Source organism: Pleurodeles waltl, chromosome 7 (genome assembly GCF_031143425.1).
Source record: "Pleurodeles waltl isolate 20211129_DDA chromosome 7, aPleWal1.hap1.20221129, whole genome shotgun sequence".
In the NCBI taxonomy this organism is placed as follows: Eukaryota; Metazoa; Chordata; class Amphibia; order Caudata; family Salamandridae; genus Pleurodeles; species Pleurodeles waltl.
Window position 1 is genome coordinate 531,675,714 of NC_090446.1, and position 22,761 is coordinate 531,698,474.

The window sequence follows — 22,761 nt, forward strand, 5'->3', positions numbered from 1 at the left end:
GTGCTCGCCGAAGTTGCACAAAGGAGTCCCACGTCGCCGGAGACCAACTTAGAAAGTCGTGCAATGCAGGTTAGAGTGCCGTGGACCCAGGCTTGGCTGTGCACAAAGGATTTCCGCCGGAAGTGCACAGGGGCCGGAGTAGCTGCAAAGTCGCGGTTCCCAGCAATGCAGCCCAGCGAGGTGAGGCAAGGACTTACCTCCACCAAACTTGGGCTGAAGAGTCACTGGACTGTGGGGGTCACTTGGACAGAGTCGCTGGATTCGAGGGACCTCGCTCGTCGTGCTGAGAGGAGACCCAAGGGACCGGTGATGCAGCTTTTTGGTGCCTGCGGTTGCAGGGGGAAGATTCCGTCGACCCACAGGAGATTTCTTCGGAGCTTCTGGTGCAGAGAGGAGGCAGGCTACCCCCACAGCATGCACAAGCAGGAAAACAGTCGAGAAGGCGGCAGGATCAGCGTTACAGAGTTGCAGTAGTCGTCTTTGCTACTATGTTGCAGGTTTGCAGGCTTCCAGCGCGGTCAGCAGTCGATTCCTTATCAGAAGGTGAAGAGGGAGATGCAGAGGAACTCGGATGAGCTCTTGCATTCGTTATATAAAGTTTCCCCAGAGACAGAGACCCTAAATAGCCAGAAAAGAGGGTTTGGCTACCTAGGAGAGAGGATAGGCTACTAACACCTGAAGGAGCCTATCAGCAGGAGTCTCTGACGTCACCTGGTGGCACTGGCCACTCAGAGCAGTCCAGTGTGCCAGCAGCACCTCTGTTTCCAAGATGGCAGAGGTCTGGAGCACACTGGAGGAGCTCTGGACACCTCCCAGGGGAGGTGCAGGTCAGGGGAGTGGTCACTCCCCTTTCCTTTGTCCAGTTTCGCGCCAGAGCAGGGGCTAAGGGGTCCCTGAACCGGTGTAGACTGGCTTATGCAGAATTGGGCACATCTGTGCCCAAGAAAGCATTTCCAGAGGCTGGGGGAGGCTACTCCTCCCCTGCCTTCACACCATTTTCCAAAGGGAGAGGGTGTCACACCCTCTCTCAGAGGAAGTTCTTTGTTCTGCCATCCTGGGCCAGGCCTGGCTGGACCCCAGGAGGGCAGATGCCTGTCTGAGGGGTTGGCAGCAGCAGCTGCAGTGAAACCCCAGGAAGGGCAGTTTGGCAGTACCAGGGTCTGTGCTACAGACCACTGGGATCATGGGATTGTGCCAACTATGCCAGGATGGCATAGAGGGGGCAATTCCATGATCATAGACATGTTACATGGCCATATTCGGAGTTACTATTGTGAAGCTACATATAGGTAGTGACCTATATGTAGTGCATGCGTGTAATGGTGTCCCCGCACTCACAAAGTTCAGGGAATTGGTTCTGAACAATGTGGGGGCACCTTGGCTAGTGCCAGGGTGCCCTCACACTAAGTAACTTTGCACCTAACCTTTACCAGGTAAAGGTTAGACATATAGGTGACTTATAAGTTACTTAAGTGCAGTGTAAAAATGGCTGTGAAATAACGTGGACGTTATTTCACTCAGGCTGCAGTGGCAGGCCTGTGTAAGAATTGTCAGAGCTCCCTATGGGTGGCAAAAGAAATGCTGCAGCCCATAGGGATCTCCTGGAACCCCAATACCCTGGGCACCTCAGTACCATATACTAGGGAATTATAAGGGTGTTCCAGTAAGCCAATGTAAATTGGTAAAATTGGTCACTAGCCTGTTAGTGACAATTTGAAAGTAATGAGAGAGCATAACCACTGAGGTTCTGGTTAGCAGAGCCTCAGTGAGACAGTTAGGCACCACACAGGGAACATATACATGCACACCTATGAGCACTGGGGCCCTGTGTGACAGGGTCCCAGTGACACATACATATAGGCCACAAACCTATGAGCACTGGGGTCCTGACCAGCAGGATCCCAGTGACACATAACAACCATACTGAAAACATAGTGTTTTCACTATGAGCACTGAGGCCTGGCTATCAGGATCCCAGTGAGACAGTGAAAACAGTGACAAACACCCTGACATACACTCACAAACAGGCCAAAAGTGGGGGTAACAAGGCTACAAAGAGGCTACCTTCTCACAAGCTCCCTTTGTGTGACTGTCTATAGTGAATTCACAAACAGCCCAACTATCATCCTGACCCAGACGTGTATTCCACAGCCAGGCAGAGGCACAGAATGGTTAAGCAAGAAAATGCCCACATTTTAAAGGTGGCATTTCCAAACTTACAATTTAAATATCAATTTCACCAAAACTCCATCTCTATCTGCTCCCAATAGGTAATTACACTAAACAAATATGTCAATCCCCATGTTAACCTATGGGGGAGATAGGCCTTGCACTAGTGAAAACCGAATTTAGCAGTATTTCACTATTAGGACATGTTAAACACACCAGTATATGTCCTTAGTTTTAATTACACAACACCCTGTCCGTGGGCCTGCGTTGGGTCTGTCTTAGGTGTGACTTACATGTAGCAAAAGGGAAGGTTTGGGCCTGGGAAGTGGGTGGACTTGCCAGGTCGAACTGGCAGTTAAATCTGCCCATACAGACACTGCAGTGTCAGGTCCGAGACATGTTTACAAGACTACTCATGTGGGTGGCACAGTGAGTGCTGCAGGCCCAATAGTAATATTTGATTTCCAGGCCCTGGGCACACACTTTGCACTGTACTAGGGACGTACTAGTAAATCAAATATGCCAATCATGGATAAACCAATTACCAATACAATTTAGACAGAAAGCACTTGGACTTTAGCACTGGTCAGAAGTGGTAAAGTGCCCAGAGTCCGAAAGGCAGCGAAAACAAAATGCAGCACATAGTCAAAAACTGGAGGTCAGAGGCAAAAAGTTAGGGGAAACCCTGCAGAAAGGGCCATTTCCAACAGCATGAATGAACTGTACGTGCAGTCAGCAAAATTGCCATACACCACCTTTTTTAAGGAAAACTGGTGCTTGAGGACTCAGGCAGCCTTCTTGCCTAAAGTTGTGACTCGTTTACATGTTGGGAAATCCATCATCAGCTTTGCATACTTTGCCCATCCTCACTGATTGAAGGAGGAAGCGAAGATACATGGATAAGACCCCAGCAGAACTTCACGCTTTTAGATTGCATGTTCCAAGGATCATGGGTTGGGGGATCAGCTTTTGTGGGTTTCTCTGGGGTGAAGAAAGAGAAAACTGCTATGCACTGGCCAAAAGGCAGCCTTCATAAGGACTGAGAGCCCATTTCACCAGGGATAAGACTAGTACTTCAGTGTTGGCACGCAGAGAGCCTGTCCTCGACATCTGCCAGGCTTTCGTTCACAAGTTTACAAAGCCAATCAGGTGCATAGTGAAGGACATTTTGTCCATTCGGTCCTGAAGGCCTTTTTGGTCCACGTCTGCTGCACAGACCCTCCACCTTTGGTATATATTCTAAAAGTAAGGGATCTGTGGGTAGAAGTAACTTTCAGAAAAACAGGTTACTTACCTTTGATAACATTCTTTCTAGTGGATATTTCATCAAACCGCAGATTCCTCACCTCCCTCCTACCTACCCTTTAACATCTAAAAAAGGTCCCAAGCTAGGAAGCCACACATCGGTATTGACGATTGTGCCATGCTCCATGTCTGAGAGTTGCAGATGGAATCAAGCAAGAAACTGATGTCTGTGCGTAGGTGTGCCACTAACATGCTTCTTTGTTTCTAAAGTGGTACGGAGCCAGCCCGAAGCTGTACAGTGCCACCTACTATCACGTAGGAGCATTGCTAAAATGTTTCTGGATCCACCTTAGGAATAGGGAAAGGAATCTGCAGTTAAGGTGTCCAAAGAAAGAGCATTATCAAAGGTAAGTAACTTGTTCTTTATGTCTTTATTCGACTCACTTTCAGCCTTTTTTCAGAGAAAATTCATGTGATTTGTGACATTTTTAATCTAGCATTCTGTGGCCTCTGGAACTATGTATCTTATCCAGTAATTCTGTCCTATATTTGTTAACAACGTTTCCTTTTTGGCTAGCGCTACTGTGTCCGACACCCCTATGGATTCCTGCCAGCTTCTACCTTTTATGTGGCTTTCAACATTTTACCACCGTTAACTGCTGATTTGTGCAGCACTTGTCCCTCCAATGTGATGGTGGCCCATGAGTGGAAGCAGGCTCTTTTAATTTCTCTACTCAAGAAGCTGTCTGCTGAGCCCCAGATTAAGATCATTTTCAACCCATTTGCTGCTTCCTTTTATCACCAACATTCTGGAGAATGTATTTATCTCTGGATAATTATAGAGTCCCGCATACTCTCTGAAGGGAGTCTCTTGGTGTTATAGGGGCTTCGGTAGACAGCTGCAGGCGAGTGAAGCACAAACATCTAGCAAAGCTGGGCTCAAACCCCTTTTAGGCATGACAGTATTCTCTTTTAAATCAGTTATAATCTGGACGGCATCTGCATAGAGTTAAGTTATTACACTGATTTGCTTCAGCAGAAGAGCCAGTGTTTGGATGTGAAGGTTTAATAAGACAGGTGATAAAGCTGGTCTACTAAGAAATACAGGAGTGCCAAATCTGAGAGAAAGGAGCCAAGCTATGTCTGTGGGGTTCTATCTAAGAAGAAAGATTTAAAGCACTGGAAAGCAGTGCCTTTTATTGCTAAACTCTAGGTGCTGAATGATAAGGCTGTGATTAATAGTGTCAAAGGCAGCAGGTAGGTTTAACTACTCCTGAACCTCTGCTGTCTCCTAACATTTGGGCAATTAGTCAAGCCTTTTTGGTCCACCTGAATCAGCTCTGGTGTAGTATGCCCCCATTTATTCATGCTACCTACGTTCATTTCATCTTCAGGGAATCATTTAAAACTTTCCTTTACACCAAGTAGGTTCTTTAATCTTACAGCTCCTTTTAAGGTTTCATTTAGCTAGCACCAGGGTGCCTTTTCAGGTTGCAGTGCACCCTGTAAGTCATAAATAATAATATGAATAATAACAATAATAATAATAATAATAATAATAATATTATCATCAATTGCAAAAATGATCGCCAGATCAGTACCAAGCTGATTATCTGCTTGGTACTGAGCATTTTGCTAATTTCCAACTACCTAGGTTTATTGAGACTAACATGTCGCGGAATTCTGTTCTGTCCCTTAGAGATACAAAATCTGCTCTCCAATTTCTGAACACCTTCGGGCATTCTCGATCATGGGAGCACAGCTACCCTTATCTTGTCTGAACTAAGTGCCACATATGCTCTGATCACACATGATATTCTGATCTAAAGTATGCGCCAAACCTGCATTAAAGAATACACTATTGATTCAATCTTTTCTGTCACATCGCGTGCAAGTCTTTCTGTCTTTCATTTATCTTTCAAATCTCTCATCTGCAGAGTGCCTAAAGGCTCACCCCTCAGTTCCACTCTGTTCAATTTTTGTCAAGCCTCTGATCACTTTGGCCAAATCTAATGTTTTCTTTGTTATGTCATATGCCACTAACACTATATTTGTAGCATCTTTTAACAATTAAATAGTTGATGTGCCTCCAAATTTTCAATCTTTGCAACTTGGATAAAATACCCTATAACAGAAGAGTGATAAGACAGAGGTGCCCATCTTTCATCCATTGCAGGACAATTAGCAGTGTTGCACCTGTTACACATGACAAACAAATGTTCCAACCCTCTTCCTCTATCATAAGGCCATTCATTCGTGACACTGGTCCTGACAATCTGCAAATGCTTTTGTCACAATTAACCCCTTTGTTTGGCATCTGCCAACTACTATTCAGGTACGAAGGTTCAGAAGGGCCAGCCCTGGTGGTTGCTCCTTCTCAATCATCACACCTGAGATTTGTGTTACTTCAGAACTTTCTCAGTTTCTAAAAACATTTGCGGCTGTTCTCTGATAACTAACCAGCCTGTTTCATTTCCACACCACGATTTTCTTCTCAAGCTATCTGTTTGCTTTACAAGTGACTTTAATTTGTTCTTTCCTTTACTCGTTTCAGTCTTTGTGAGAGAATTCAGTGACTTAGCACAACTACTTGAGTGATAAGGCTCTAACTTACAGGTCAATAGTTCTAACCCCTGTCAGACAGCTGTGGTTGAATGTACCAACTGCAGAGATATTGCTGTATCCTGTAGATCACAGATTATAATCCAGTGAGAAAGATCAGTGGTTTCAATTTACCTGCCTGCCAGGGGAGGCTTGGAAATGTCTTTCAGCTAAGACAGTGCAGCAGAATTACCTTGCAAATCAATCTAATTACACCCATATCTTGGTCAGATCTCCACCTGAAGCTTGTTACCTCCTGCTGTTCTTCACCAAGTGTTATGTCTGGTTCTCCATGTGCATGTATATGCATGCTTATGAGCTTTGTAACATTGACACTAACAGCTGTATGCACCGGTGTCTATGACAGATGATCCCACCTCAGAAGAAACCCAGTCCAGTGGGGGATCATATAAAGTGTAGTAACAGCCTGTTGTATGGTGCACCCTCTGTGACTCATGTCCATGAATATGTGCATGTGGCATGAATTCACAGGAATGTTTCCTCTGTTGGGGCCTTTCAGAACTGGCTATAGAGGTTTGGGAGGTGCAGAATTAATCCCCAGCCTGGCTGGAGGAAGACATGCATGTTGGACAGTCAGTGATGGTGGTGGGGACGCTAGCAGGTGGAATGACTGCTTGTCATGTGTTGTCATTGAGTTCCTTTTGAAGTCTGATTCAGCGCCATCCCCATTGTCCTACACGAAACGGAGTTGGAAGGGCATTGTCTGATACCAGCTCCGGTGTCAACTGGGGCCATGGCCTTCGAGTTGGAGTCAGCGCGTTTTCATTTGATAGGCCTGGAGAGGGTGACACATGGGAGGGTTAGGATAACCCTTTTTAGATACCAGCATCTACTAGATGGCAGAGGACAGCTGATATGAGGAACTGGTGATTGCCAGTGGTTTGAACACCTCACCAGGTACTGGCTTGGACTCTCCCATAGTGTGGTTATGGAGGAGGGTGCAACATTTGCAAAGCTTTTGAGGAGGACAGCTGAGGTTTTGGACCTTAGTGCCAGTCAAAATGAATGTCTTGACTGGGAGGTGCTTCAGCTGAGAGTTGCCCCCACTGAATCCTTGGTCCCCTTTAATGAAGCCCTTACAGATGTCCTCCTTGGGGACTGGTCCAAGCTCTGCACAGGGGCTCTTGTGCACAAGACAATTTCCTGCCTCCATCTCCAAACTTCTCCGAGCTCCTCGTTTCTTACCCAGCACCTCAAATGGGAAGAGGGTATTCTCTTCTGCCAGCCTAGCACTGAGTTCTGTGAACACCGCATGCCTCTTTGGCCGGTACACCCATATGATCTGGGATTCAGTTGCATCGTTGTTGCCCATGGGGTCAGAGGAGACCCGGGTCAGACTCCCAAGCTTTTGCTGATAGAAAAGATGGAGCAAAGTTCAACATCACATGTGGACTGTACATGACAGACTCTCTGGGCAGAGTGATTTCATCGTCGGTGGCCCTTAGGCGCCAAGCTGACTGAGAGCCACTTGCTTTTGGGGGGACATCTAAGCCTTGCTCATGGACATGCCCTTTGATGGCTTTTACCTTTTTGGTGAGAAAGCAGACTCAGTGCTGGAACGCTTCAAGGATAACAGAGCTACGGCTAGATCCTTGGGGTTATCCATGGCCCCTCGCTATCCCAACTCCACCTTCCTCCCCTTTCGTGGCTACGGAAGGCACTTCCAACTGCATTCATTCCTTCCCAGCCACCATGTCAAACAGGCTTCTCAGTCTTTCCATGGCTGAGGATGTGGTTCCACATACCACGTGATGCTACTAGCACAGGTCAGCCAGTCCACCTCTAACCTGGCAGCCACAGTCACCAAACTCATTTACTTTGCCTTCATACCACCAGGGGCATCTAGTGGAGAGCAGGATACGACATCACCTGCACCACTGGCAGTCGATTACATCCGACTAGTGGGTTTTACAGATAGTCTAAAGGGGCTACTCATTTATGTCCTGCTGACAGGGACCATCTCTTCTTGCTCTGCCAGGAAGTGCTGGCTCTCTAGGCCAAAAGGAGCGATCCAGAGGGTGCTGGCATCAAAAGTAGGTTTTGATTGATATTCCCATGACTTTTTGGTGCCCAAGAAGGATTGAGGCCTTCGCCCTATCCTCAAGCTGTGCCTTCTCAACGTCTTACTCAAGAAGGAGAAGGTCACAATGCTCACAGTAGTTCAAGTCCCTGCCTGACCTGGACCCAGGAGACTTGATGGTTGCCAGGTCGCATAGTTTCACAATGCTTCCTGCCTACACACAGGTGTTACCTGCAGTTCATGGTCGGACAAGAGAACTTTCAGTTTGCTGAGCTCCCATTTGGCCTTACCGGTACCCCTCGGGTGTTCACAAAAGTGATGGTGGTGGTCGCAGCTCACCTCCAAAGGTTAGGGATTTCAGTATTCCCCTACCTCAACGATTGCTTTTTGACAGTGGGCTTGATCCAGGCAGTCATCCTCCGCCTCCAGACTACAGTGAACCTTCTGCATTCCCTGGGGTTCACTGTCAACCTGCTGAGGTCACACCTGACTCCCTCTCAGATGCTCCATTTCATTGGAGGTGTTCTGGACATGGTGCAGTTTCTGGTGTATCCTCCTGAGCGTCAAGTCCAGGATATTCAGGTTATGATACTGATGTTTCAGCTTCTGTCCTGGATTTTGGTGAGACTGACTCTGAGGCTGCTGGGCTTCATGGCCATCCTGCTAGTGAAACATTCCAATTGGCATATGTTGTCTCAACTGTGGGACTTGAAGTTCCAGTGGGCATAGCATCAGGGAATCTCTCCATCATGGTCCAGATCTTGGAGGGAACTGTGAAAGACCTGCAGTGGTGGCTAATACCATGACTAGGTCAGTGGCAGACGCCTCTACCTTCTTCAACCAGAGCTAAATGTAGTGATAGGTGCGTCACCCCTGGGCTGGGGCTGCCATCTAGGAGAGGTGGGGATCAGAGGACTTTGGTCTCTGGCAGAATACAGGCTCCACATCAATGTGTTGGAGTTTCAGGCGATCCGATTGTCACTGAAAGCCTTTTTTCCTTCAATAAGGGGAAGGCTGTTCCAAGTGTTCAAAAGCAACCACACCTCCATGTAGTATTGCAACGAACAGGGCGGGGTGGGATTGTGGACACTTTGCCAAGAGGCTTTGGGCCTCTGGACGTGGATGGAACACCAGGATATATATCCCTGGATGCACAACACCCTGCAGGCTCTCTGAACGCCAGAGCAGACAAACGCAGCCATTGATGCCTAGTGGATCATAAATAGCGTCTTCATCCGGAAGTGGGGCAAAGTGTTTTCATAGAGTGGAGAGATCCCTGGTTAAGTCTGTTTGTCTCCACTGAGAATGCGCAATGTCAGCAATTTTGCATACTTGAGTGTTCAAGGCGGCTCTCACTCGAAGACGCTTTTTACCATGAGTGGCGCTTTGGCCTCCTGCACACATTTCCCCAGTACCACTCCTGCCCAGAGTTCTAAAGAAGATCAGGAACAACAAGGGCCAAGTCATTCTTGTGGCTCTGAATTGGGCACAGAGAATCTGGTATTCTGAACTGTTGAGCTTGAGCACTGGTCCTGCGATCTGGCCGCCTCATCAGGAGGATCTTCTGTTGCAGCAGGGTAGGGCTCTGTATTCGAACCTGAAAGTGCTTTGCCTTTATGTGTGGAATTTGGGTGGCGACAGTTGACAGCTTTTGATCTTCCTTTCGAAGTCTGGAATGATATTCTGGCAGCCAGGTGTCCCTCCACCAAGACAGTATATGCCTACCATTGGAGCAAGTTCATGGTATGATGTACAGATAAACATGTTAACCCTCTATCTGCATCCCTTTTGCAGGTTATGTTATTTTGTTCATTCTTACCTTAGCCCAGCAGTCTTCTCTTTTGGGCATGTTAAAAGGTTAATTTCCTGCCATTTCTGCAGTTGTCAGATCAGCCCTTTTCAAATCCTGACTGTACTTAGCTTCCTGGATGGGCTCCAACATATGTTCCCAACTGCACTTTTTATTATGCCACAGAGGGACCTCAATCGAGTTCTCACATTTCTAATGTCTGCCCCGTTTGAGCCACTACACAATGGTCCACTGAGGCTTCTCACCATCAAAATGGCCTTTCTAGTAGCGATAACATCTGCCCAAAGGATCAGTGAGTTACAGGCACTGTCAGCACATCCTCTGTACCGTAACATCTACCCAGACAAACTGGTCATTCAGAATCGAGCATCCTTTTTACCAAAGGTGGTAACTCCCTTTCATGTAGGCCAGTCCATCACAAGAGCATTGTCGTTCTACCTTGAACTGCACTAAAGAGTTCCGGGTGTACAATCAACTCTTGGGGTGGGACACATTTGAGCAAAGACAGGGAAGATGGAGCAGAAACAGACCATCTCACAAAAGATATTGCTCTACTTCAAGATCTGCTACGCATTGGGCAAAAAGCAACCTCCCGAAGGCTTGCACACTTCTCGCAGAGCCACGGATGCAACAACTACGCTAGCTTGTGGAGTTCCTGTGCTGGATATCTGTCAGGCAACAACATAGGCATCCTTGCCCACGTTTGCAAAGCACTACTGCCTGGATAGTCAGGTCAGGCGTAACGGTCACTTTGCCCGTTTGGTCCAACAAGACTTCTTAGTCTAATCCATATTGCAACCCAATCTACCGGGAGGTAATGCTTGGATATCTATTCTAAGGTAAGGAATCTGCGGCTACATTCCTTACCTTTAGTAACGCCTTATCTGGTAGAGACTCTATCTAGCCACGGTGCGCAGGGGTACTGCTCACTAAATGTTCCCGGATCCAGTGTGGTGCCGGGGGAATATTTTAAGGTAAGGAACCTGAGGGCAGATAGAGTTTCTACAAGATAAGGCATTACTGAAGGTAAGTAACTGGTTCTGCAGTATCCTGTTTAATCTCTAAAAGATTTGTATTTATTGTGATATATTTTGCATTTATGTAGAGTATTACATACATTTTTGTAGATTTCAAATTACATTTTTCGGAAAGCAAATTCAAGCTTTCTGTAGTTGATAGAGTGTATGTTATGGAGTGTCAAAAGGGGGAAAAGTTTGGTGCCGTGTGAGGTCTCGAGGAGTGCTCTAGTCTTGTTCCTGCTGATCTGAACTGCATGTAACTGTTGCAGAAGAAAGTAAGAATTATAGAAAATAGCAAAGAATAGGTACATGCTTTCTTATGGGTGAGCGCGTTGCTGCGAGTTTGTGAAATTTTTACTTATTTACATTTTTGAGACAGTGCTTCTAATTTGTTTGCTGGGGGCCTTAAGCTTTTTGGGAAGGACCTTTTCATGCTATTTTACTGTTGGCATCGGATCTTTTTAAAATTGTTCGTTTACTCCCTTTTTTACTCGGAGGTGAGGGTTTTTCACAGCAGCCTCACTTCAGGTATATTTTGACAGGCTAGACGCACGGAGTCTCCCAGTTGCTAGGAGACCCGGTGCCATAAATCCCCGGGTTGAAGCGGCCGCGCAGATATAGGTGAGCGCGTTGCGAGTTTGTGAAATTTTTACTTATTTACATTTTTTAGACAGTGCTTCTAATTTTTACACACACATGGTTGCTGGGGGGCCTTAAGCTTTTTGGGAGGGACCTTATCATGGCATTTTACTGTTGGCATTGAATCTTTTTTAAATTGTTCGTTTCCTCCTCCCTTTTTTACTCGGAAGTGAGGGTTTTTCACAGCGGCCTCACTTACGGTATATTTTGACGGGCTAGATGCCCGGAGTCTCCCTGTTGCTAGGAGACCCGGCGCCATAAATGCCCAGGCTGAAGCGGCCGCGCAGATATAGGTGACCGCGTTGCTGCGAGTTTGTGAAATTTTTACTTATTTACATTTTTGAGGCAGTGCTTCTAATTTTTACACACACATGGTTGCTGGGGGGCCTTATGCTTTTTGGGAGGGACCTTTTCATGGTATTTTACTGTTGGCATCGAATCTTTTTTAAATTGTTCGTTTCCTCCTCCCTTTTTTACTCAGAAGTGAGGGTTTTTCACTGCGGCCTCACTTCCGGTATATTTTGACAGGCTAGACGCCCGGAGTCTCCCTGTTGCTAGGAGACCCGGCGCGATAAATGACCGGGCTGAATCAGCCGTGCAGCGGGGGCGACTAAGGCAAGCCCGTCTGCGCCCGCCCGTGCCCATACGGGGCCAGAGGCCAGGAACTCTGCCCAACCTATTAAAGGAGGCCCCTTATCCCGGACAAAGTTGAGATCTCTTGAACGTAAGGGCTGCGGGCATCTTATGGCCCCAGATGGTACATCCAGTCGCTCATGTGGGCTTTGTAGCTGGGAACTTCATCCCGCTTTAACCCTCCAGGAAGCTAGAGCTCGATCTGATAGTCCTCATCTCAAAGTGGAACGAAAAGGGCGTTACTATGAATAACCTTCGCTACGCTCTAATTAATGTCCGTTCTCTTCCCAAACACAAATTAGAAATTAAAGAGATGATTGAAACTTTTAATCTTGTCTGTTTATTTTTAACAGAAACATGGGGAAAGCCTGAATCTGAGCCGGATTTTATAGAAGCTATGCCCATAGGATATACGTACTTTGGGGTAGACAGAACATCCAAAAGAGGAGGCAGATTGGCGATTATCTGCAGTTCCACATGCATATGTATGTGGAAGAATATGTCATCCACATCATGTGAAGATATGGATTTTAGAATCTCTTTTAACAAAGTAACACTCCTGGAAGGCCTTTTAATTTATCGCCCCCCCTGGTTCCTGCTCAGGCTTTGTTCAAACCTGGGTGGAACTGACTGAGCCCCTAGTGATGTCCCCCAAGGCAATTATCTTGGGGGACTTTAACATTCATTTAGATGAAATTGACAATCCTGAGGTCAGGGAATTTCTGGATCTCATGTTGACTTTTGACTGGACCCTTAAGGTTACCACAGCCACTCATATAGCTGGTCATTTATTGGGTGGGGTTTTTGCCCGCATGCAAGCTCAATTGGAGGTTATCAATACCGCGCAGAGCTGGACTGACCATAATTTACTTATTTTCCTGGTCACTGGGGACCTCCTTTCTCAAGCTCCTGGACCTAACAGCAAATCTGTTAGATTGTGGAAACAGGTTAAGCTGACGGAATTGGCTCCCCTTCTGGAAGCAGAATGGAATAGGGCCAATGAGAGGTCTTTGCCTTTACTAGAGAGTTTCAATTTAGGAATTGCAATTGCAATGAAGCAACTTGCTCCTACTAAGTGTCTGAGGAACCGTAAAACCAATAAACCAAGCCAACCTTGGATTACAAAGGAGCTCAAACTCCTCCAGGGAAGATACCACCAACAGGAGTGGCATTGGAAGCTTAATTCTTCCCTTGTGGGAAAAGATAAAGTGAAACTAGCACTCAAATCATATAAAATTGCACGATTTAAAGCTAAATCTGATTTCTATGCTATGAAAATCAAAGAAGCTGCCAATTCGCCCGAGAGCTCTTCAAAGTTGTTAAGGCTCTGTCTTCCTCTCCCACTTCATCGGAATTGGAAAATTCTCAAGATTTCTGTAATAAAGTCGCCACATTTTTCCACAACAAAATTTTAAATATTCACTTCAATTTTATTCCTTCAGGAGGAATGAAGCATCACTCTGTTTTGACAGAGGGAGATCAGTCCATTAAGCCTGATTTAGAATCTAACACTAGCAACTTGATTCTATCTCACTTTTCACTTCTCTCAAAAGATGATATTCAAATGCTAATTATGGAGACGAAGTCAGGCTCTCCTTTAGATCCGTGCCCCCCATCCATCTTTCAATTAGCCCCTGAAGTTTTTTTTCTCAGGCAATAGCTCCTATTTTACAGGAGGTCCTATCATCTGGAAAGTATCCTGCCGCCTGGAAGGAGACAACAGTGATTCCTTTGAAGAAGAAGGCAAATGGCGACCACCTAGGTCTGAGCAACTTACGCCCTATCGCCCTACTCCCCTTTTTGGCTAAAATCTGCGAAAAACATATAAATAAGGAACTCATGGCTTTTATAACAACAAAGGGTGTACTAGACCCTTCACAACATGGCTGTAGAAAATCCCACAGCACGGAGTCTGCCCTTATCACATCCTCGGATTCTATACGGAGGATGGTGGATGGTTGGAAAGGGGCTATTCAGATTTTGCTGGATCTATCAGCAGCCTTTGACACCATCTCACCCCAAATTCTATTAACCCATCGATTATTCCAGGCAGGCATTAGAGATCAAGCATTAACACTACTGGAGTCATTCCTGATGGACAGATGGTCTTCAGTCAGTTGCGGGGATTTTAGATCAGCGGCTTATCTTCTACTGTGTGGGGTCCCCCAGGGATCTTCTTTAAGTCCTACCTTGTTTAATGTTTATATGTCGCCTTTGGCCACTCTAATACGGTCGTTTGGATTTTTGCCAACGTCCTGTGCTGATGACCCTCAGCTTATTATACCCGTGGACAAGAACTGGGAGGAGGTGGCTGATTGCTGCCACAATTGCATGCTAGCCATTAATAATTGGATGGGCAACAATTGGCTGAAATTGAACGGGGCAAAAACCGAAATTATATGTTTCGGATCCGGGATAGAGCAATGGAATTCCCGCTGGTGGTCTGCTGAGTGTGGATCTCTCCCTGTTCCCACTACTTCCAGCAGAAATTTAGGGATCATCTTTGATGACCATCAATCCTTCAAAGCCCAAGTCACTCAGACTGTTTCGACCTGTCTATGGATATTGAAAATGTTAAGGAAATCTTTCCCCTACTTACAACAGGAGTGGAAAGTGTTTCTATGAAAAAACTCCAACTGATCCAGAATATGGCGGCAAAATGTATTCTAAATCTCCCATGCTCGGCCTCAGCTACAGGCAGTCTCAAACTGTTGCATTAGCACCCAGTTGTCCAACGGGTGACCTTTAAAATCTTGGGCTTGACCCACAAAGCAGTGTATGGTATTGGCCCTCGTTTTGGTCACTCACCTCTGCTGGTATAGGCCCAGGCGAAATCTAAGGTCCTGTGAAGCCTTTAGGATTCAGGCTCCACGAGCTCAGAAAGTCAGATGGGGGGATAAAGCCTTCACTGCGGCCACTGCTAGTCATTGGAATGCTCTTCCAATCCATATTAGGAAGGAAACTAACTACTTGAACTTCCGAAAACTTATCAAAACTTTTCTCTTTCCGCGCTAATTGATGTTTCATATATCTGGCCTTCTATTTTATCTTTGTACCTCCTGCATCACGCCTTTGTTTCTTTTTTCTCACCTATTGTCTAGCGCTTTGATGCTCTTTTGAGCCGGGATGAGCTCTAAAAATCCTACCTACATACATACATACATACATTCCAGAGACCGTTGAATTACTGATAGATTGCCAGATATGAGAATGTAGCAGCTTTCTTTTGGATCTCTTGTGGTAAAGTGGGCAGGTGTCCTCTTAAACAACAAGTTACTGGTTTATACATTAATAGTGACAAACAAGTCTGCAAGGGTCTTTTGAATTCCAAATGATTAGAAAGAGTTCTTAATCCAAATGTGGAGGTAATTCTAGACCTTCATCATCACTACAGAAAAGGGGGTTCAGCGGAGGAGGCACCTATTAAACTTAGGTTATGTTCAGTAATGTTATGCTTTTCAGTCTGAGGTTCGTTCTCACATGGTATGGAAGGAATCTGTTTTGCAGAAACAGTAGGCCAGTGCCCTGGACACCTCAATGTGCATGTAGAAAGCCTTGAAGGAGAGAACACCTGGTCGCTGGCTGCTAGTGGTCAGTATAAGGGTTGGAGATCTAAGATCTCCAGTTCAACTATGAGACAGAAGTCTGGCAGTTGAGGTCTAACTCCATTGGAGTCAGAAAGAAGGTATCCCAAATGAAATTGCTTTATGGGAATCCAGGCAGATCATATTGTGGGCTATGAATGCCTGGACTCAATGACCTCCCTGATTTGTAGGATTAGGGCGAGGTCAGAATACATGTTCACTCTGAGGTTTCTAACCACGCTGGGAATGTTTGGGGAATTTCAAAGTTGCTGGAGTATTGGGTGGGAGGACAGAAGGTAAGCCTTTTACAGCAGTTAAAGATAACAGTTTTAGACGTGTTGACTTTAAGGTGCTTTCTTGAAGTTCAGTTGTACATTGGAAGGAGAGGCCCAGGCCGCAGTAGTCCAAATTAGGTTTTTGTAGCTTTAAGGTGCTCTGGGTTTTATTTGCACAATTTAGAAGAAGTTGGAAATGTTAGTATTGATCTTATGAGGGCTTGCTCTCATAGTGATTGACAAGAAGGGGGTGCTATGAGGAATCTTGTTGGATGTCAGTTTCATTCTTGGAACCCATTCGATAAGGGGAAGGGGTCCCCAGGGCACCCCTTCCCCTATGTGAATGCATGCGAAAACATATTTTAAGAGCAAGCAGTGGTCCAACTGGCCACTGCCTACTCTTAAAAAAGGAAAAGAAAACTTTTTTCATTTTTCTTTTTTAAATGCATCCCGTTTTCCTGTAAGGAAAATGGGCTGCATTTTTTTTTTAAATTGCTTTATTGAAAATCAATCACAGACACATGGTGGCCTGCTGAGCCCAGCAGGCCACAATCCCTGTGATTGAAGCCATTCACATTGGGTAGCAAATTGCGACCTACAGCATGAATATTAGTGAGGTAGGTCCATTTGCTAGCCATTGCAAACTGCTATTTGAAAATCCTGGAGTTTCATACATTCCATTAGCGATTACCTATTTGCGATTCGCATACATCTGGCCCTTAGTTTCTATAGAAAAAGCGTTTTTTAACTTGCTACTAACTTTGGCATCGTTTGATGAACCTATATGAAATCTTCAAAACTTATACTTAGCTAAGTTCAGCTTCGATCTTGAGAGTTTCGGGGTGATCTGTGAAGCGGGAGCCGAGAAAAGTATGCTGGTTTATACATTAATGTTGACAAACAAGTCTAAAAGGAGTCCCAAAACGCATTTTTCCCATTCATTTGTCCATAGGACCTTTCGACATGCCTACAGCCTGAACCACTGAACTGAATTAAACAAAATTTGACATGAAGCTAGATTCTGTTCTCCAGATCAAGCTTTTTTGATTTGGTGTGAATCCTTTCAGTAGTTTTGGGAAACTTTAAGGCCGAAAAATATAGACATATAGGGACGCGATTCCTCCGCGGATCCAACTGTCCCCGTGCTGATATCTGATTGGCTGCCAATACTTCAGCAAGAAAATGTTGGCAGCCATCTTGGTGGGTCAGGTCCTTGGGGCATCATAGAGGAGGGGGATGCACACACACCCCCCACCCCCTTGGGCTTTAATAAGCCCCAGGGACCACCACCTCCCCGGGGAGAATGTGCAAATATGAGCGGAGGGTCGCAGCCCCACCACCCCCGAGGACCACTATACCCCAGGACAAAAATGCTATTAGGTAAGAGGGGGAGGCCCGATGGGCTCCCCTGCAGCCCCGGGGACCACCATCTCCCCGGGGCTATCAATGTAATTAACGCGGGGGCCTGTGGTCACCCCCCATACTGGACATTTACCTAAGGAGGCAGAAAGAACTCCACTTGGGTAGATATTTTGTGCAAAGGTGTGAGCTCATGTTGGATAAAAGGGCAGGTGAGGTTCCTTTGTGGCCGACTCACTCACACAGCTATGACACAGACACTCACACATCTATTCACAGACGCACTCAGACACTCATGAACCCACTCAGAGACTCACTTACCCACTCACAGACCCACTCAGACGTGCACCCACTCACAGACCCACTCAGACATTCACGTACCCACTCACAGACCCTCTCAGACATTCATGAACCTACTTACAGACCCACTCAGGCTCATGCACCCACTCACAGACCCACTCAGCACTCACTCACAGACCCACTCAGCAACTCATGCGCTCACTCCCGGATGCACTCAGAGACTCATGTACCCATTCACAGACCTACTCAAACTCTCACTCACCCACTCACAGACCCACTTAGACACTCACACATCCACTCACAGACCCACTCAGGGACTCACGCACCCACTCACAGACCCACTCAGACTCTCACAGACCGACACAGACACTCACACATCCACTCACTGAAAAAGCTATGTTCATTTTTAACATGGGTTTTCTCTCTTTGTTTCAGTTATCAGTCAGGCATTATTGAGGCAAGTCTAGAACACATTCTAAAATACCTTTTTGTTATATTTACTGTTAAAAGTATATGCTGATAAGCGGAACAATATTGTCTGTTCAAGATGTTGCTAATTTTTCTATCGGCTGGGACATTAAAATACTGCTTATACTGGTGAGCATACTGGTGAACAGGTGGGAACCCTGCTTGTAACACATAGATCCCAGATCTGTAATGTGTGTAGATGACTCAGTGCGTTACTTCAGTTATCACAGGGGCCCCTCACTTACTTGCAGCTAATATGTTAACATCCTAATAATGTAGCACAGTGAGCTGTAGACTGTCATAAAGGAGATGCATTCAAACTGAAAGGCATAGCATTAGCTTTTTAGTTTTTTTCCTTAAGCTTTTGTTACTCCAAGTTTGCTAAAAAGGGTTCTTATGGGTAGCAATGAAGTCTAATTAGCACAGGCAGCTACTGCATTATATTTTAAATCCCCACTTTGTGTTTCTCCAGACCAAGTACTCTTAACCAGTGCTTAATTTGAGCCAGTGTTTACGGGTGGGGTCCATCGGCACACATTTTCAGGGACCGTCACTTATTTTTCCTCATCAGATATTGACTGCAGGCATGATACATAAAAGCACACAAACTGGAAAGGAGAAGAAAGAGGAAGATGGAAAAACTGCCACAAAGGGAGAAAGCAGGGGCTGGCAAGAGTAAACTAAAAGGGCAGCAATGTCTGGTAGTGGATTAAAGAGGCCTGAGGTGAATTCCAGAGTATGCAACCTCTGTATTTGGGGTGAATATTTTCAACAGCACCTCTTGAGCAGAGCTTTGAGCACCGGCTCTCTTCTTTTAAAAAGTAAGCATTGCTGTTAGCACAATGTTAATTATTACATAATGTAAAAAACCCTGGTACATTCATTTATAAACTTGTATGCAATATTGTCTCTGTATAATGTGCTTGTCTGATGTAAAGCGCTCTGACATCCTATATTAGGATGAATAGCACTATACAATCAATTGAATAAAAAAATACATTTGGAAGTGGTATTTATAACATTAATGTAATTACTAATTCTGACATACCTTTGACATTCTTACAGTACATGTGTACCTTACATACAGGGGGATACACAAAGTAAAAAACCTCCCTGCAATTACATTGTTGCTTTAACACCTGTGAAGTGATAACAAACTCAGTGTATGTTTAACTCCATTGCATAAATATTTACCTGGTAGGCTCCAGATAGCACTGAGTCAGGACAGGATCCTAATAAAAGGAGGGCTGATGGTCCATTAAGAGAGGCCATTGTTTTCGGCCCAAGATGGAAGTGAGAATAAGAAATCCACTACAGGGTGCTGTTCCCAAAGTAAAGCGGACAACGTGTGGCTACTGATGAATGTGTTCTGGTTTTGGCAAATTACACCTGGACAAATTCAGCGTATTTTACTGATGCTGGCCCCAATTCCAGAGCCAGCTCAATAACAGCTACCAGATCCCCCTCATTTCCTGCACCAATTAACAGAAAAATGTACTTAAGGAGTGAGTGGAAACTGGTGCTTAAGAGATAAGAGGTGATGTGACATATGCAAATGGAGGATTTCAGAAAGATGTGGGGATAAGAGGGACCCTACAATCCTACTCTCAATTAACCCATATGGGCATGCATAACTGGTCATGACCCAGCATCCTGTCACACATGTGTACTGCTGCTTTCATTTCCAATTTGAATATATGTGATCAATGATCTGTGCACTCTGCAGAAAGGTCAAGAATTGCTTCTGCATTTAATTTAAACATTTGAATGACCCACTGGCAGACACTGCGAGAAGCCTGTACTGCTTTCAGCCTCAGGACTTTCAGTTGGTTAATCAACACCCACCCAAAATCTGAACTTACTAGACACCAACTCATATGTATTGAATAATAGTCATATTTTTCATGAAAATAAAACTACAGAAACACAACATCTGGAAAAAGCAAATGTTCTTATGGATAAGGTTAAGAATGTGAAATGTAAACAGGGAGTGTTGTGCTGCCATGAACTAACATAGGATTTTTAGAGTTATTACTGAGAGATTGATCTGTGCTTTTGCTTTTAAAGTTGAGAACATGAATGAAGGTATCCATTTCAAAGTCAGCTTTAGGACCCGCAACATATAAGTTGCATTGTGGGTGAAAAGTATAGAGGAGGCTCACGTGATTGCTTAGATCATCAGTTGTGTGATAACTGTACAGGCCAAATTATGAAATAAAATGGATTGGGTGGGGTAAGAGGAATGATGACAGTGTCGGCGGTTTTAAGGGAGCATCAATTTTCAGATCTTAGGGAGAAGGTGTTGCCGTATGTGCTTATAAAAGGGGTCTTTTAGACACCAAACAAATACATCTGCTTCATTCCAAGTCTTGAAGCTTTCGCCTAGTTTTGGCTGCAGCACAAAGGCAACAAAACATGCCCTGTATAACATTTAGTGCCAGTGTATGTGGCCATGATGAAGGACTTTGAAGTGGAGGGCAGAAAAGGGAATTGATCAGTGTGAGTTAAAGTCTCCTTCTGTCCTTGTCAGTACATTTTATCTGAAGGGGTGTGGCCTCTCCTCTTACTAAGGTGACACTCACAGTCCTCAAACAGAACACTTCTCATTTAGTCTTTTTAAGTTTTCACATAGTTGCTTCATATTTAAGCACACTTGTTACTTCTCTGCCTCAATGTTTATTTTTATTTCTGCCATGAATGCCTTGTAAAAGATGTTTGTTTTGTTTAAATATCTTCAAACACATAGATATAATACAAACCTTGCCAGACACGTCATACTGGGTCATTTCATTATACATGTATCATTGTGTGGTGTTTAATGGTCTTTTTTTGAGCCACACTACTGAAATAGCTTTGGTGTTCCCATTCTTAGATTCCTTGTAGGTTAATTATAAACTGCTCTTGTAGATTTAATTCATGAGCACCAGGTTCAAATTTGGATTTGCAGTGACAGAGGGACAATTAGAAGGTCACAGAGTAGTGGGGAGTGGTTTCCAAAATGAGTGTTTTAATAGAAGTTTGGCATGATTGCTGACATCCATTGGTGTCCACTGTACCTCCTCCAACTACATGTATATTGAATAGACTTAAGAATTATCCTTGAAATGTTTTCGGAAAGCTATTTTTGCGTAATTTGAGACTTGCATTTTTGAGCTTCTACTGCTCTGCATTAGGCTGAATTTGGGCTTGTACTTCAGACAGCTCTGAGCTTTAGACAGCTCTCAAAATCTGGCAACACTGCCTGCTTTCTACCACAATGAGGTTTACTGCTGCCAGGCAGCAAGTCTGGTGTTAGTGCTTGTGCCACATTCACTGCTGCATTCTCGTGGCTGCGTGCTTTATGGCCTCATGCAGCTCTCATTGCTGAAGCTGTGTGCTGTGTCCATCTGCACTCTCTCGCCTTGCGCAGCACGCTGATGTATAATTACTGACAATCCTTCATCAAATCTACTATTTGGTAAAATAATCTGTCTACACAGGACGAATAATGTTGTGAATGCCTGTACTCACAGCTGTCTGGCTAAGTCAATCTCCAAAAATGCTTGAGTTCACCTTCACTGTAGGTGGGTGGCAGGTGCTCTTTGCAAAACTGAAGTGAAATATATGGCCTTTCTTAAGTATTTGTAAGTTTTATTTGAGTCCAGCCACATTGGTTTAGCAGTCACCTAATTTGTGGAGTGACTAAATAACTCTGGGCAGCGGAGGAAGGATCATATTTTTAATTTCAAATTTCTGCCCCAGCCAGCCTGTCCAACAAGAATTGCAGCTGCCAGAACTACATGAAAGGGCAAAGAGTGGCATCCCTGGCCTTCTCAAAACGTGACGCTCCAGTGGCACTGTGCACTGCACATATTTTCATGGTGGAACTAAGCGACTTTATGTGACTTAACACTGCCTTGTAAATATGCTCCCGACGCAGTTTTGTGCGGTAGAAGGGTGTGCACTGGGTGTTGCCGTGGGTGTTTCACCACAACCGCATTATTTTTGATGCTGTCCCTGGTTTACAAGAAAAATCTGTGGCAGCCCCAAAAACTAATGTCACCCCAGGGATGGCGTTAGCATGGCCCAACGAGGAGAAATACTTTAATTTCTCCTCATTTTTGCTTTTTCTATGTGTGCTGCATAGTTCAGCACTCATAGAAATAGAAAAACCGCCATGAATTATTATTTATGTGCAGGAAGGTGTCCCTTCCTGCAGGTAAACAATCATTAAAAAATTACAATTTGGTACTGCTATGTGTGCTGGATTCTGCGGCACACATAGAAGTGCCAGATCACTATTGTAGATTGTTCATGTGCAGGAAGAGACACCTTCCTGCACATAAACCACCCTTCCCTGCAATGCAAGCACCCCTGCACTATTGTGTAAGAATGCCTGCGTTGGCAGCTAAATTTAGAGCCAGCGCTAGAAGAAACACAGGGGTCTGCCGTATTTTTGTAAATACGACCCATCCCTGCATTTCAGAACTGATGTAGGGTGGCGCGGCCAATTTTGGCACTGCACTGCACTGCACCTGTTCATTCTAAATATGCCCCTTAGTTTTGCTAAAAGGACTTTACACAGGGATAATTTGTTGTCTCTGTGTAATGTGTCTGTGATGTAAAGTGCTCTTGACAC

The 22,761-nt window shown here is 45.0% G+C and overlaps 1 protein-coding gene and 1 long non-coding RNA gene across 4 annotated transcripts in view; one reads left to right on the forward strand and one right to left on the reverse strand.

Moving 5' to 3' along the window:
* The window catches only part of MFAP4 (microfibril associated protein 4), a 467,131-nt gene that overhangs the window by 380,389 nt on the left and 63,981 nt on the right, over positions 1 to 22,761 (reverse strand). The gene's annotated exons all lie outside the window — the stretch shown is intronic.
* LOC138304299 (uncharacterized) overlaps positions 11,798 to 22,761 on the forward strand; it is a 219,288-nt gene continuing 208,324 nt past the window's right edge. Inside the window, exon 1 of the long non-coding RNA XR_011205541.1 lies at positions 11,798 to 11,817. This is a non-coding gene — a long non-coding RNA (uncharacterized lncRNA). The remainder of the gene's footprint in view (positions 11,818 to 22,761) is intronic.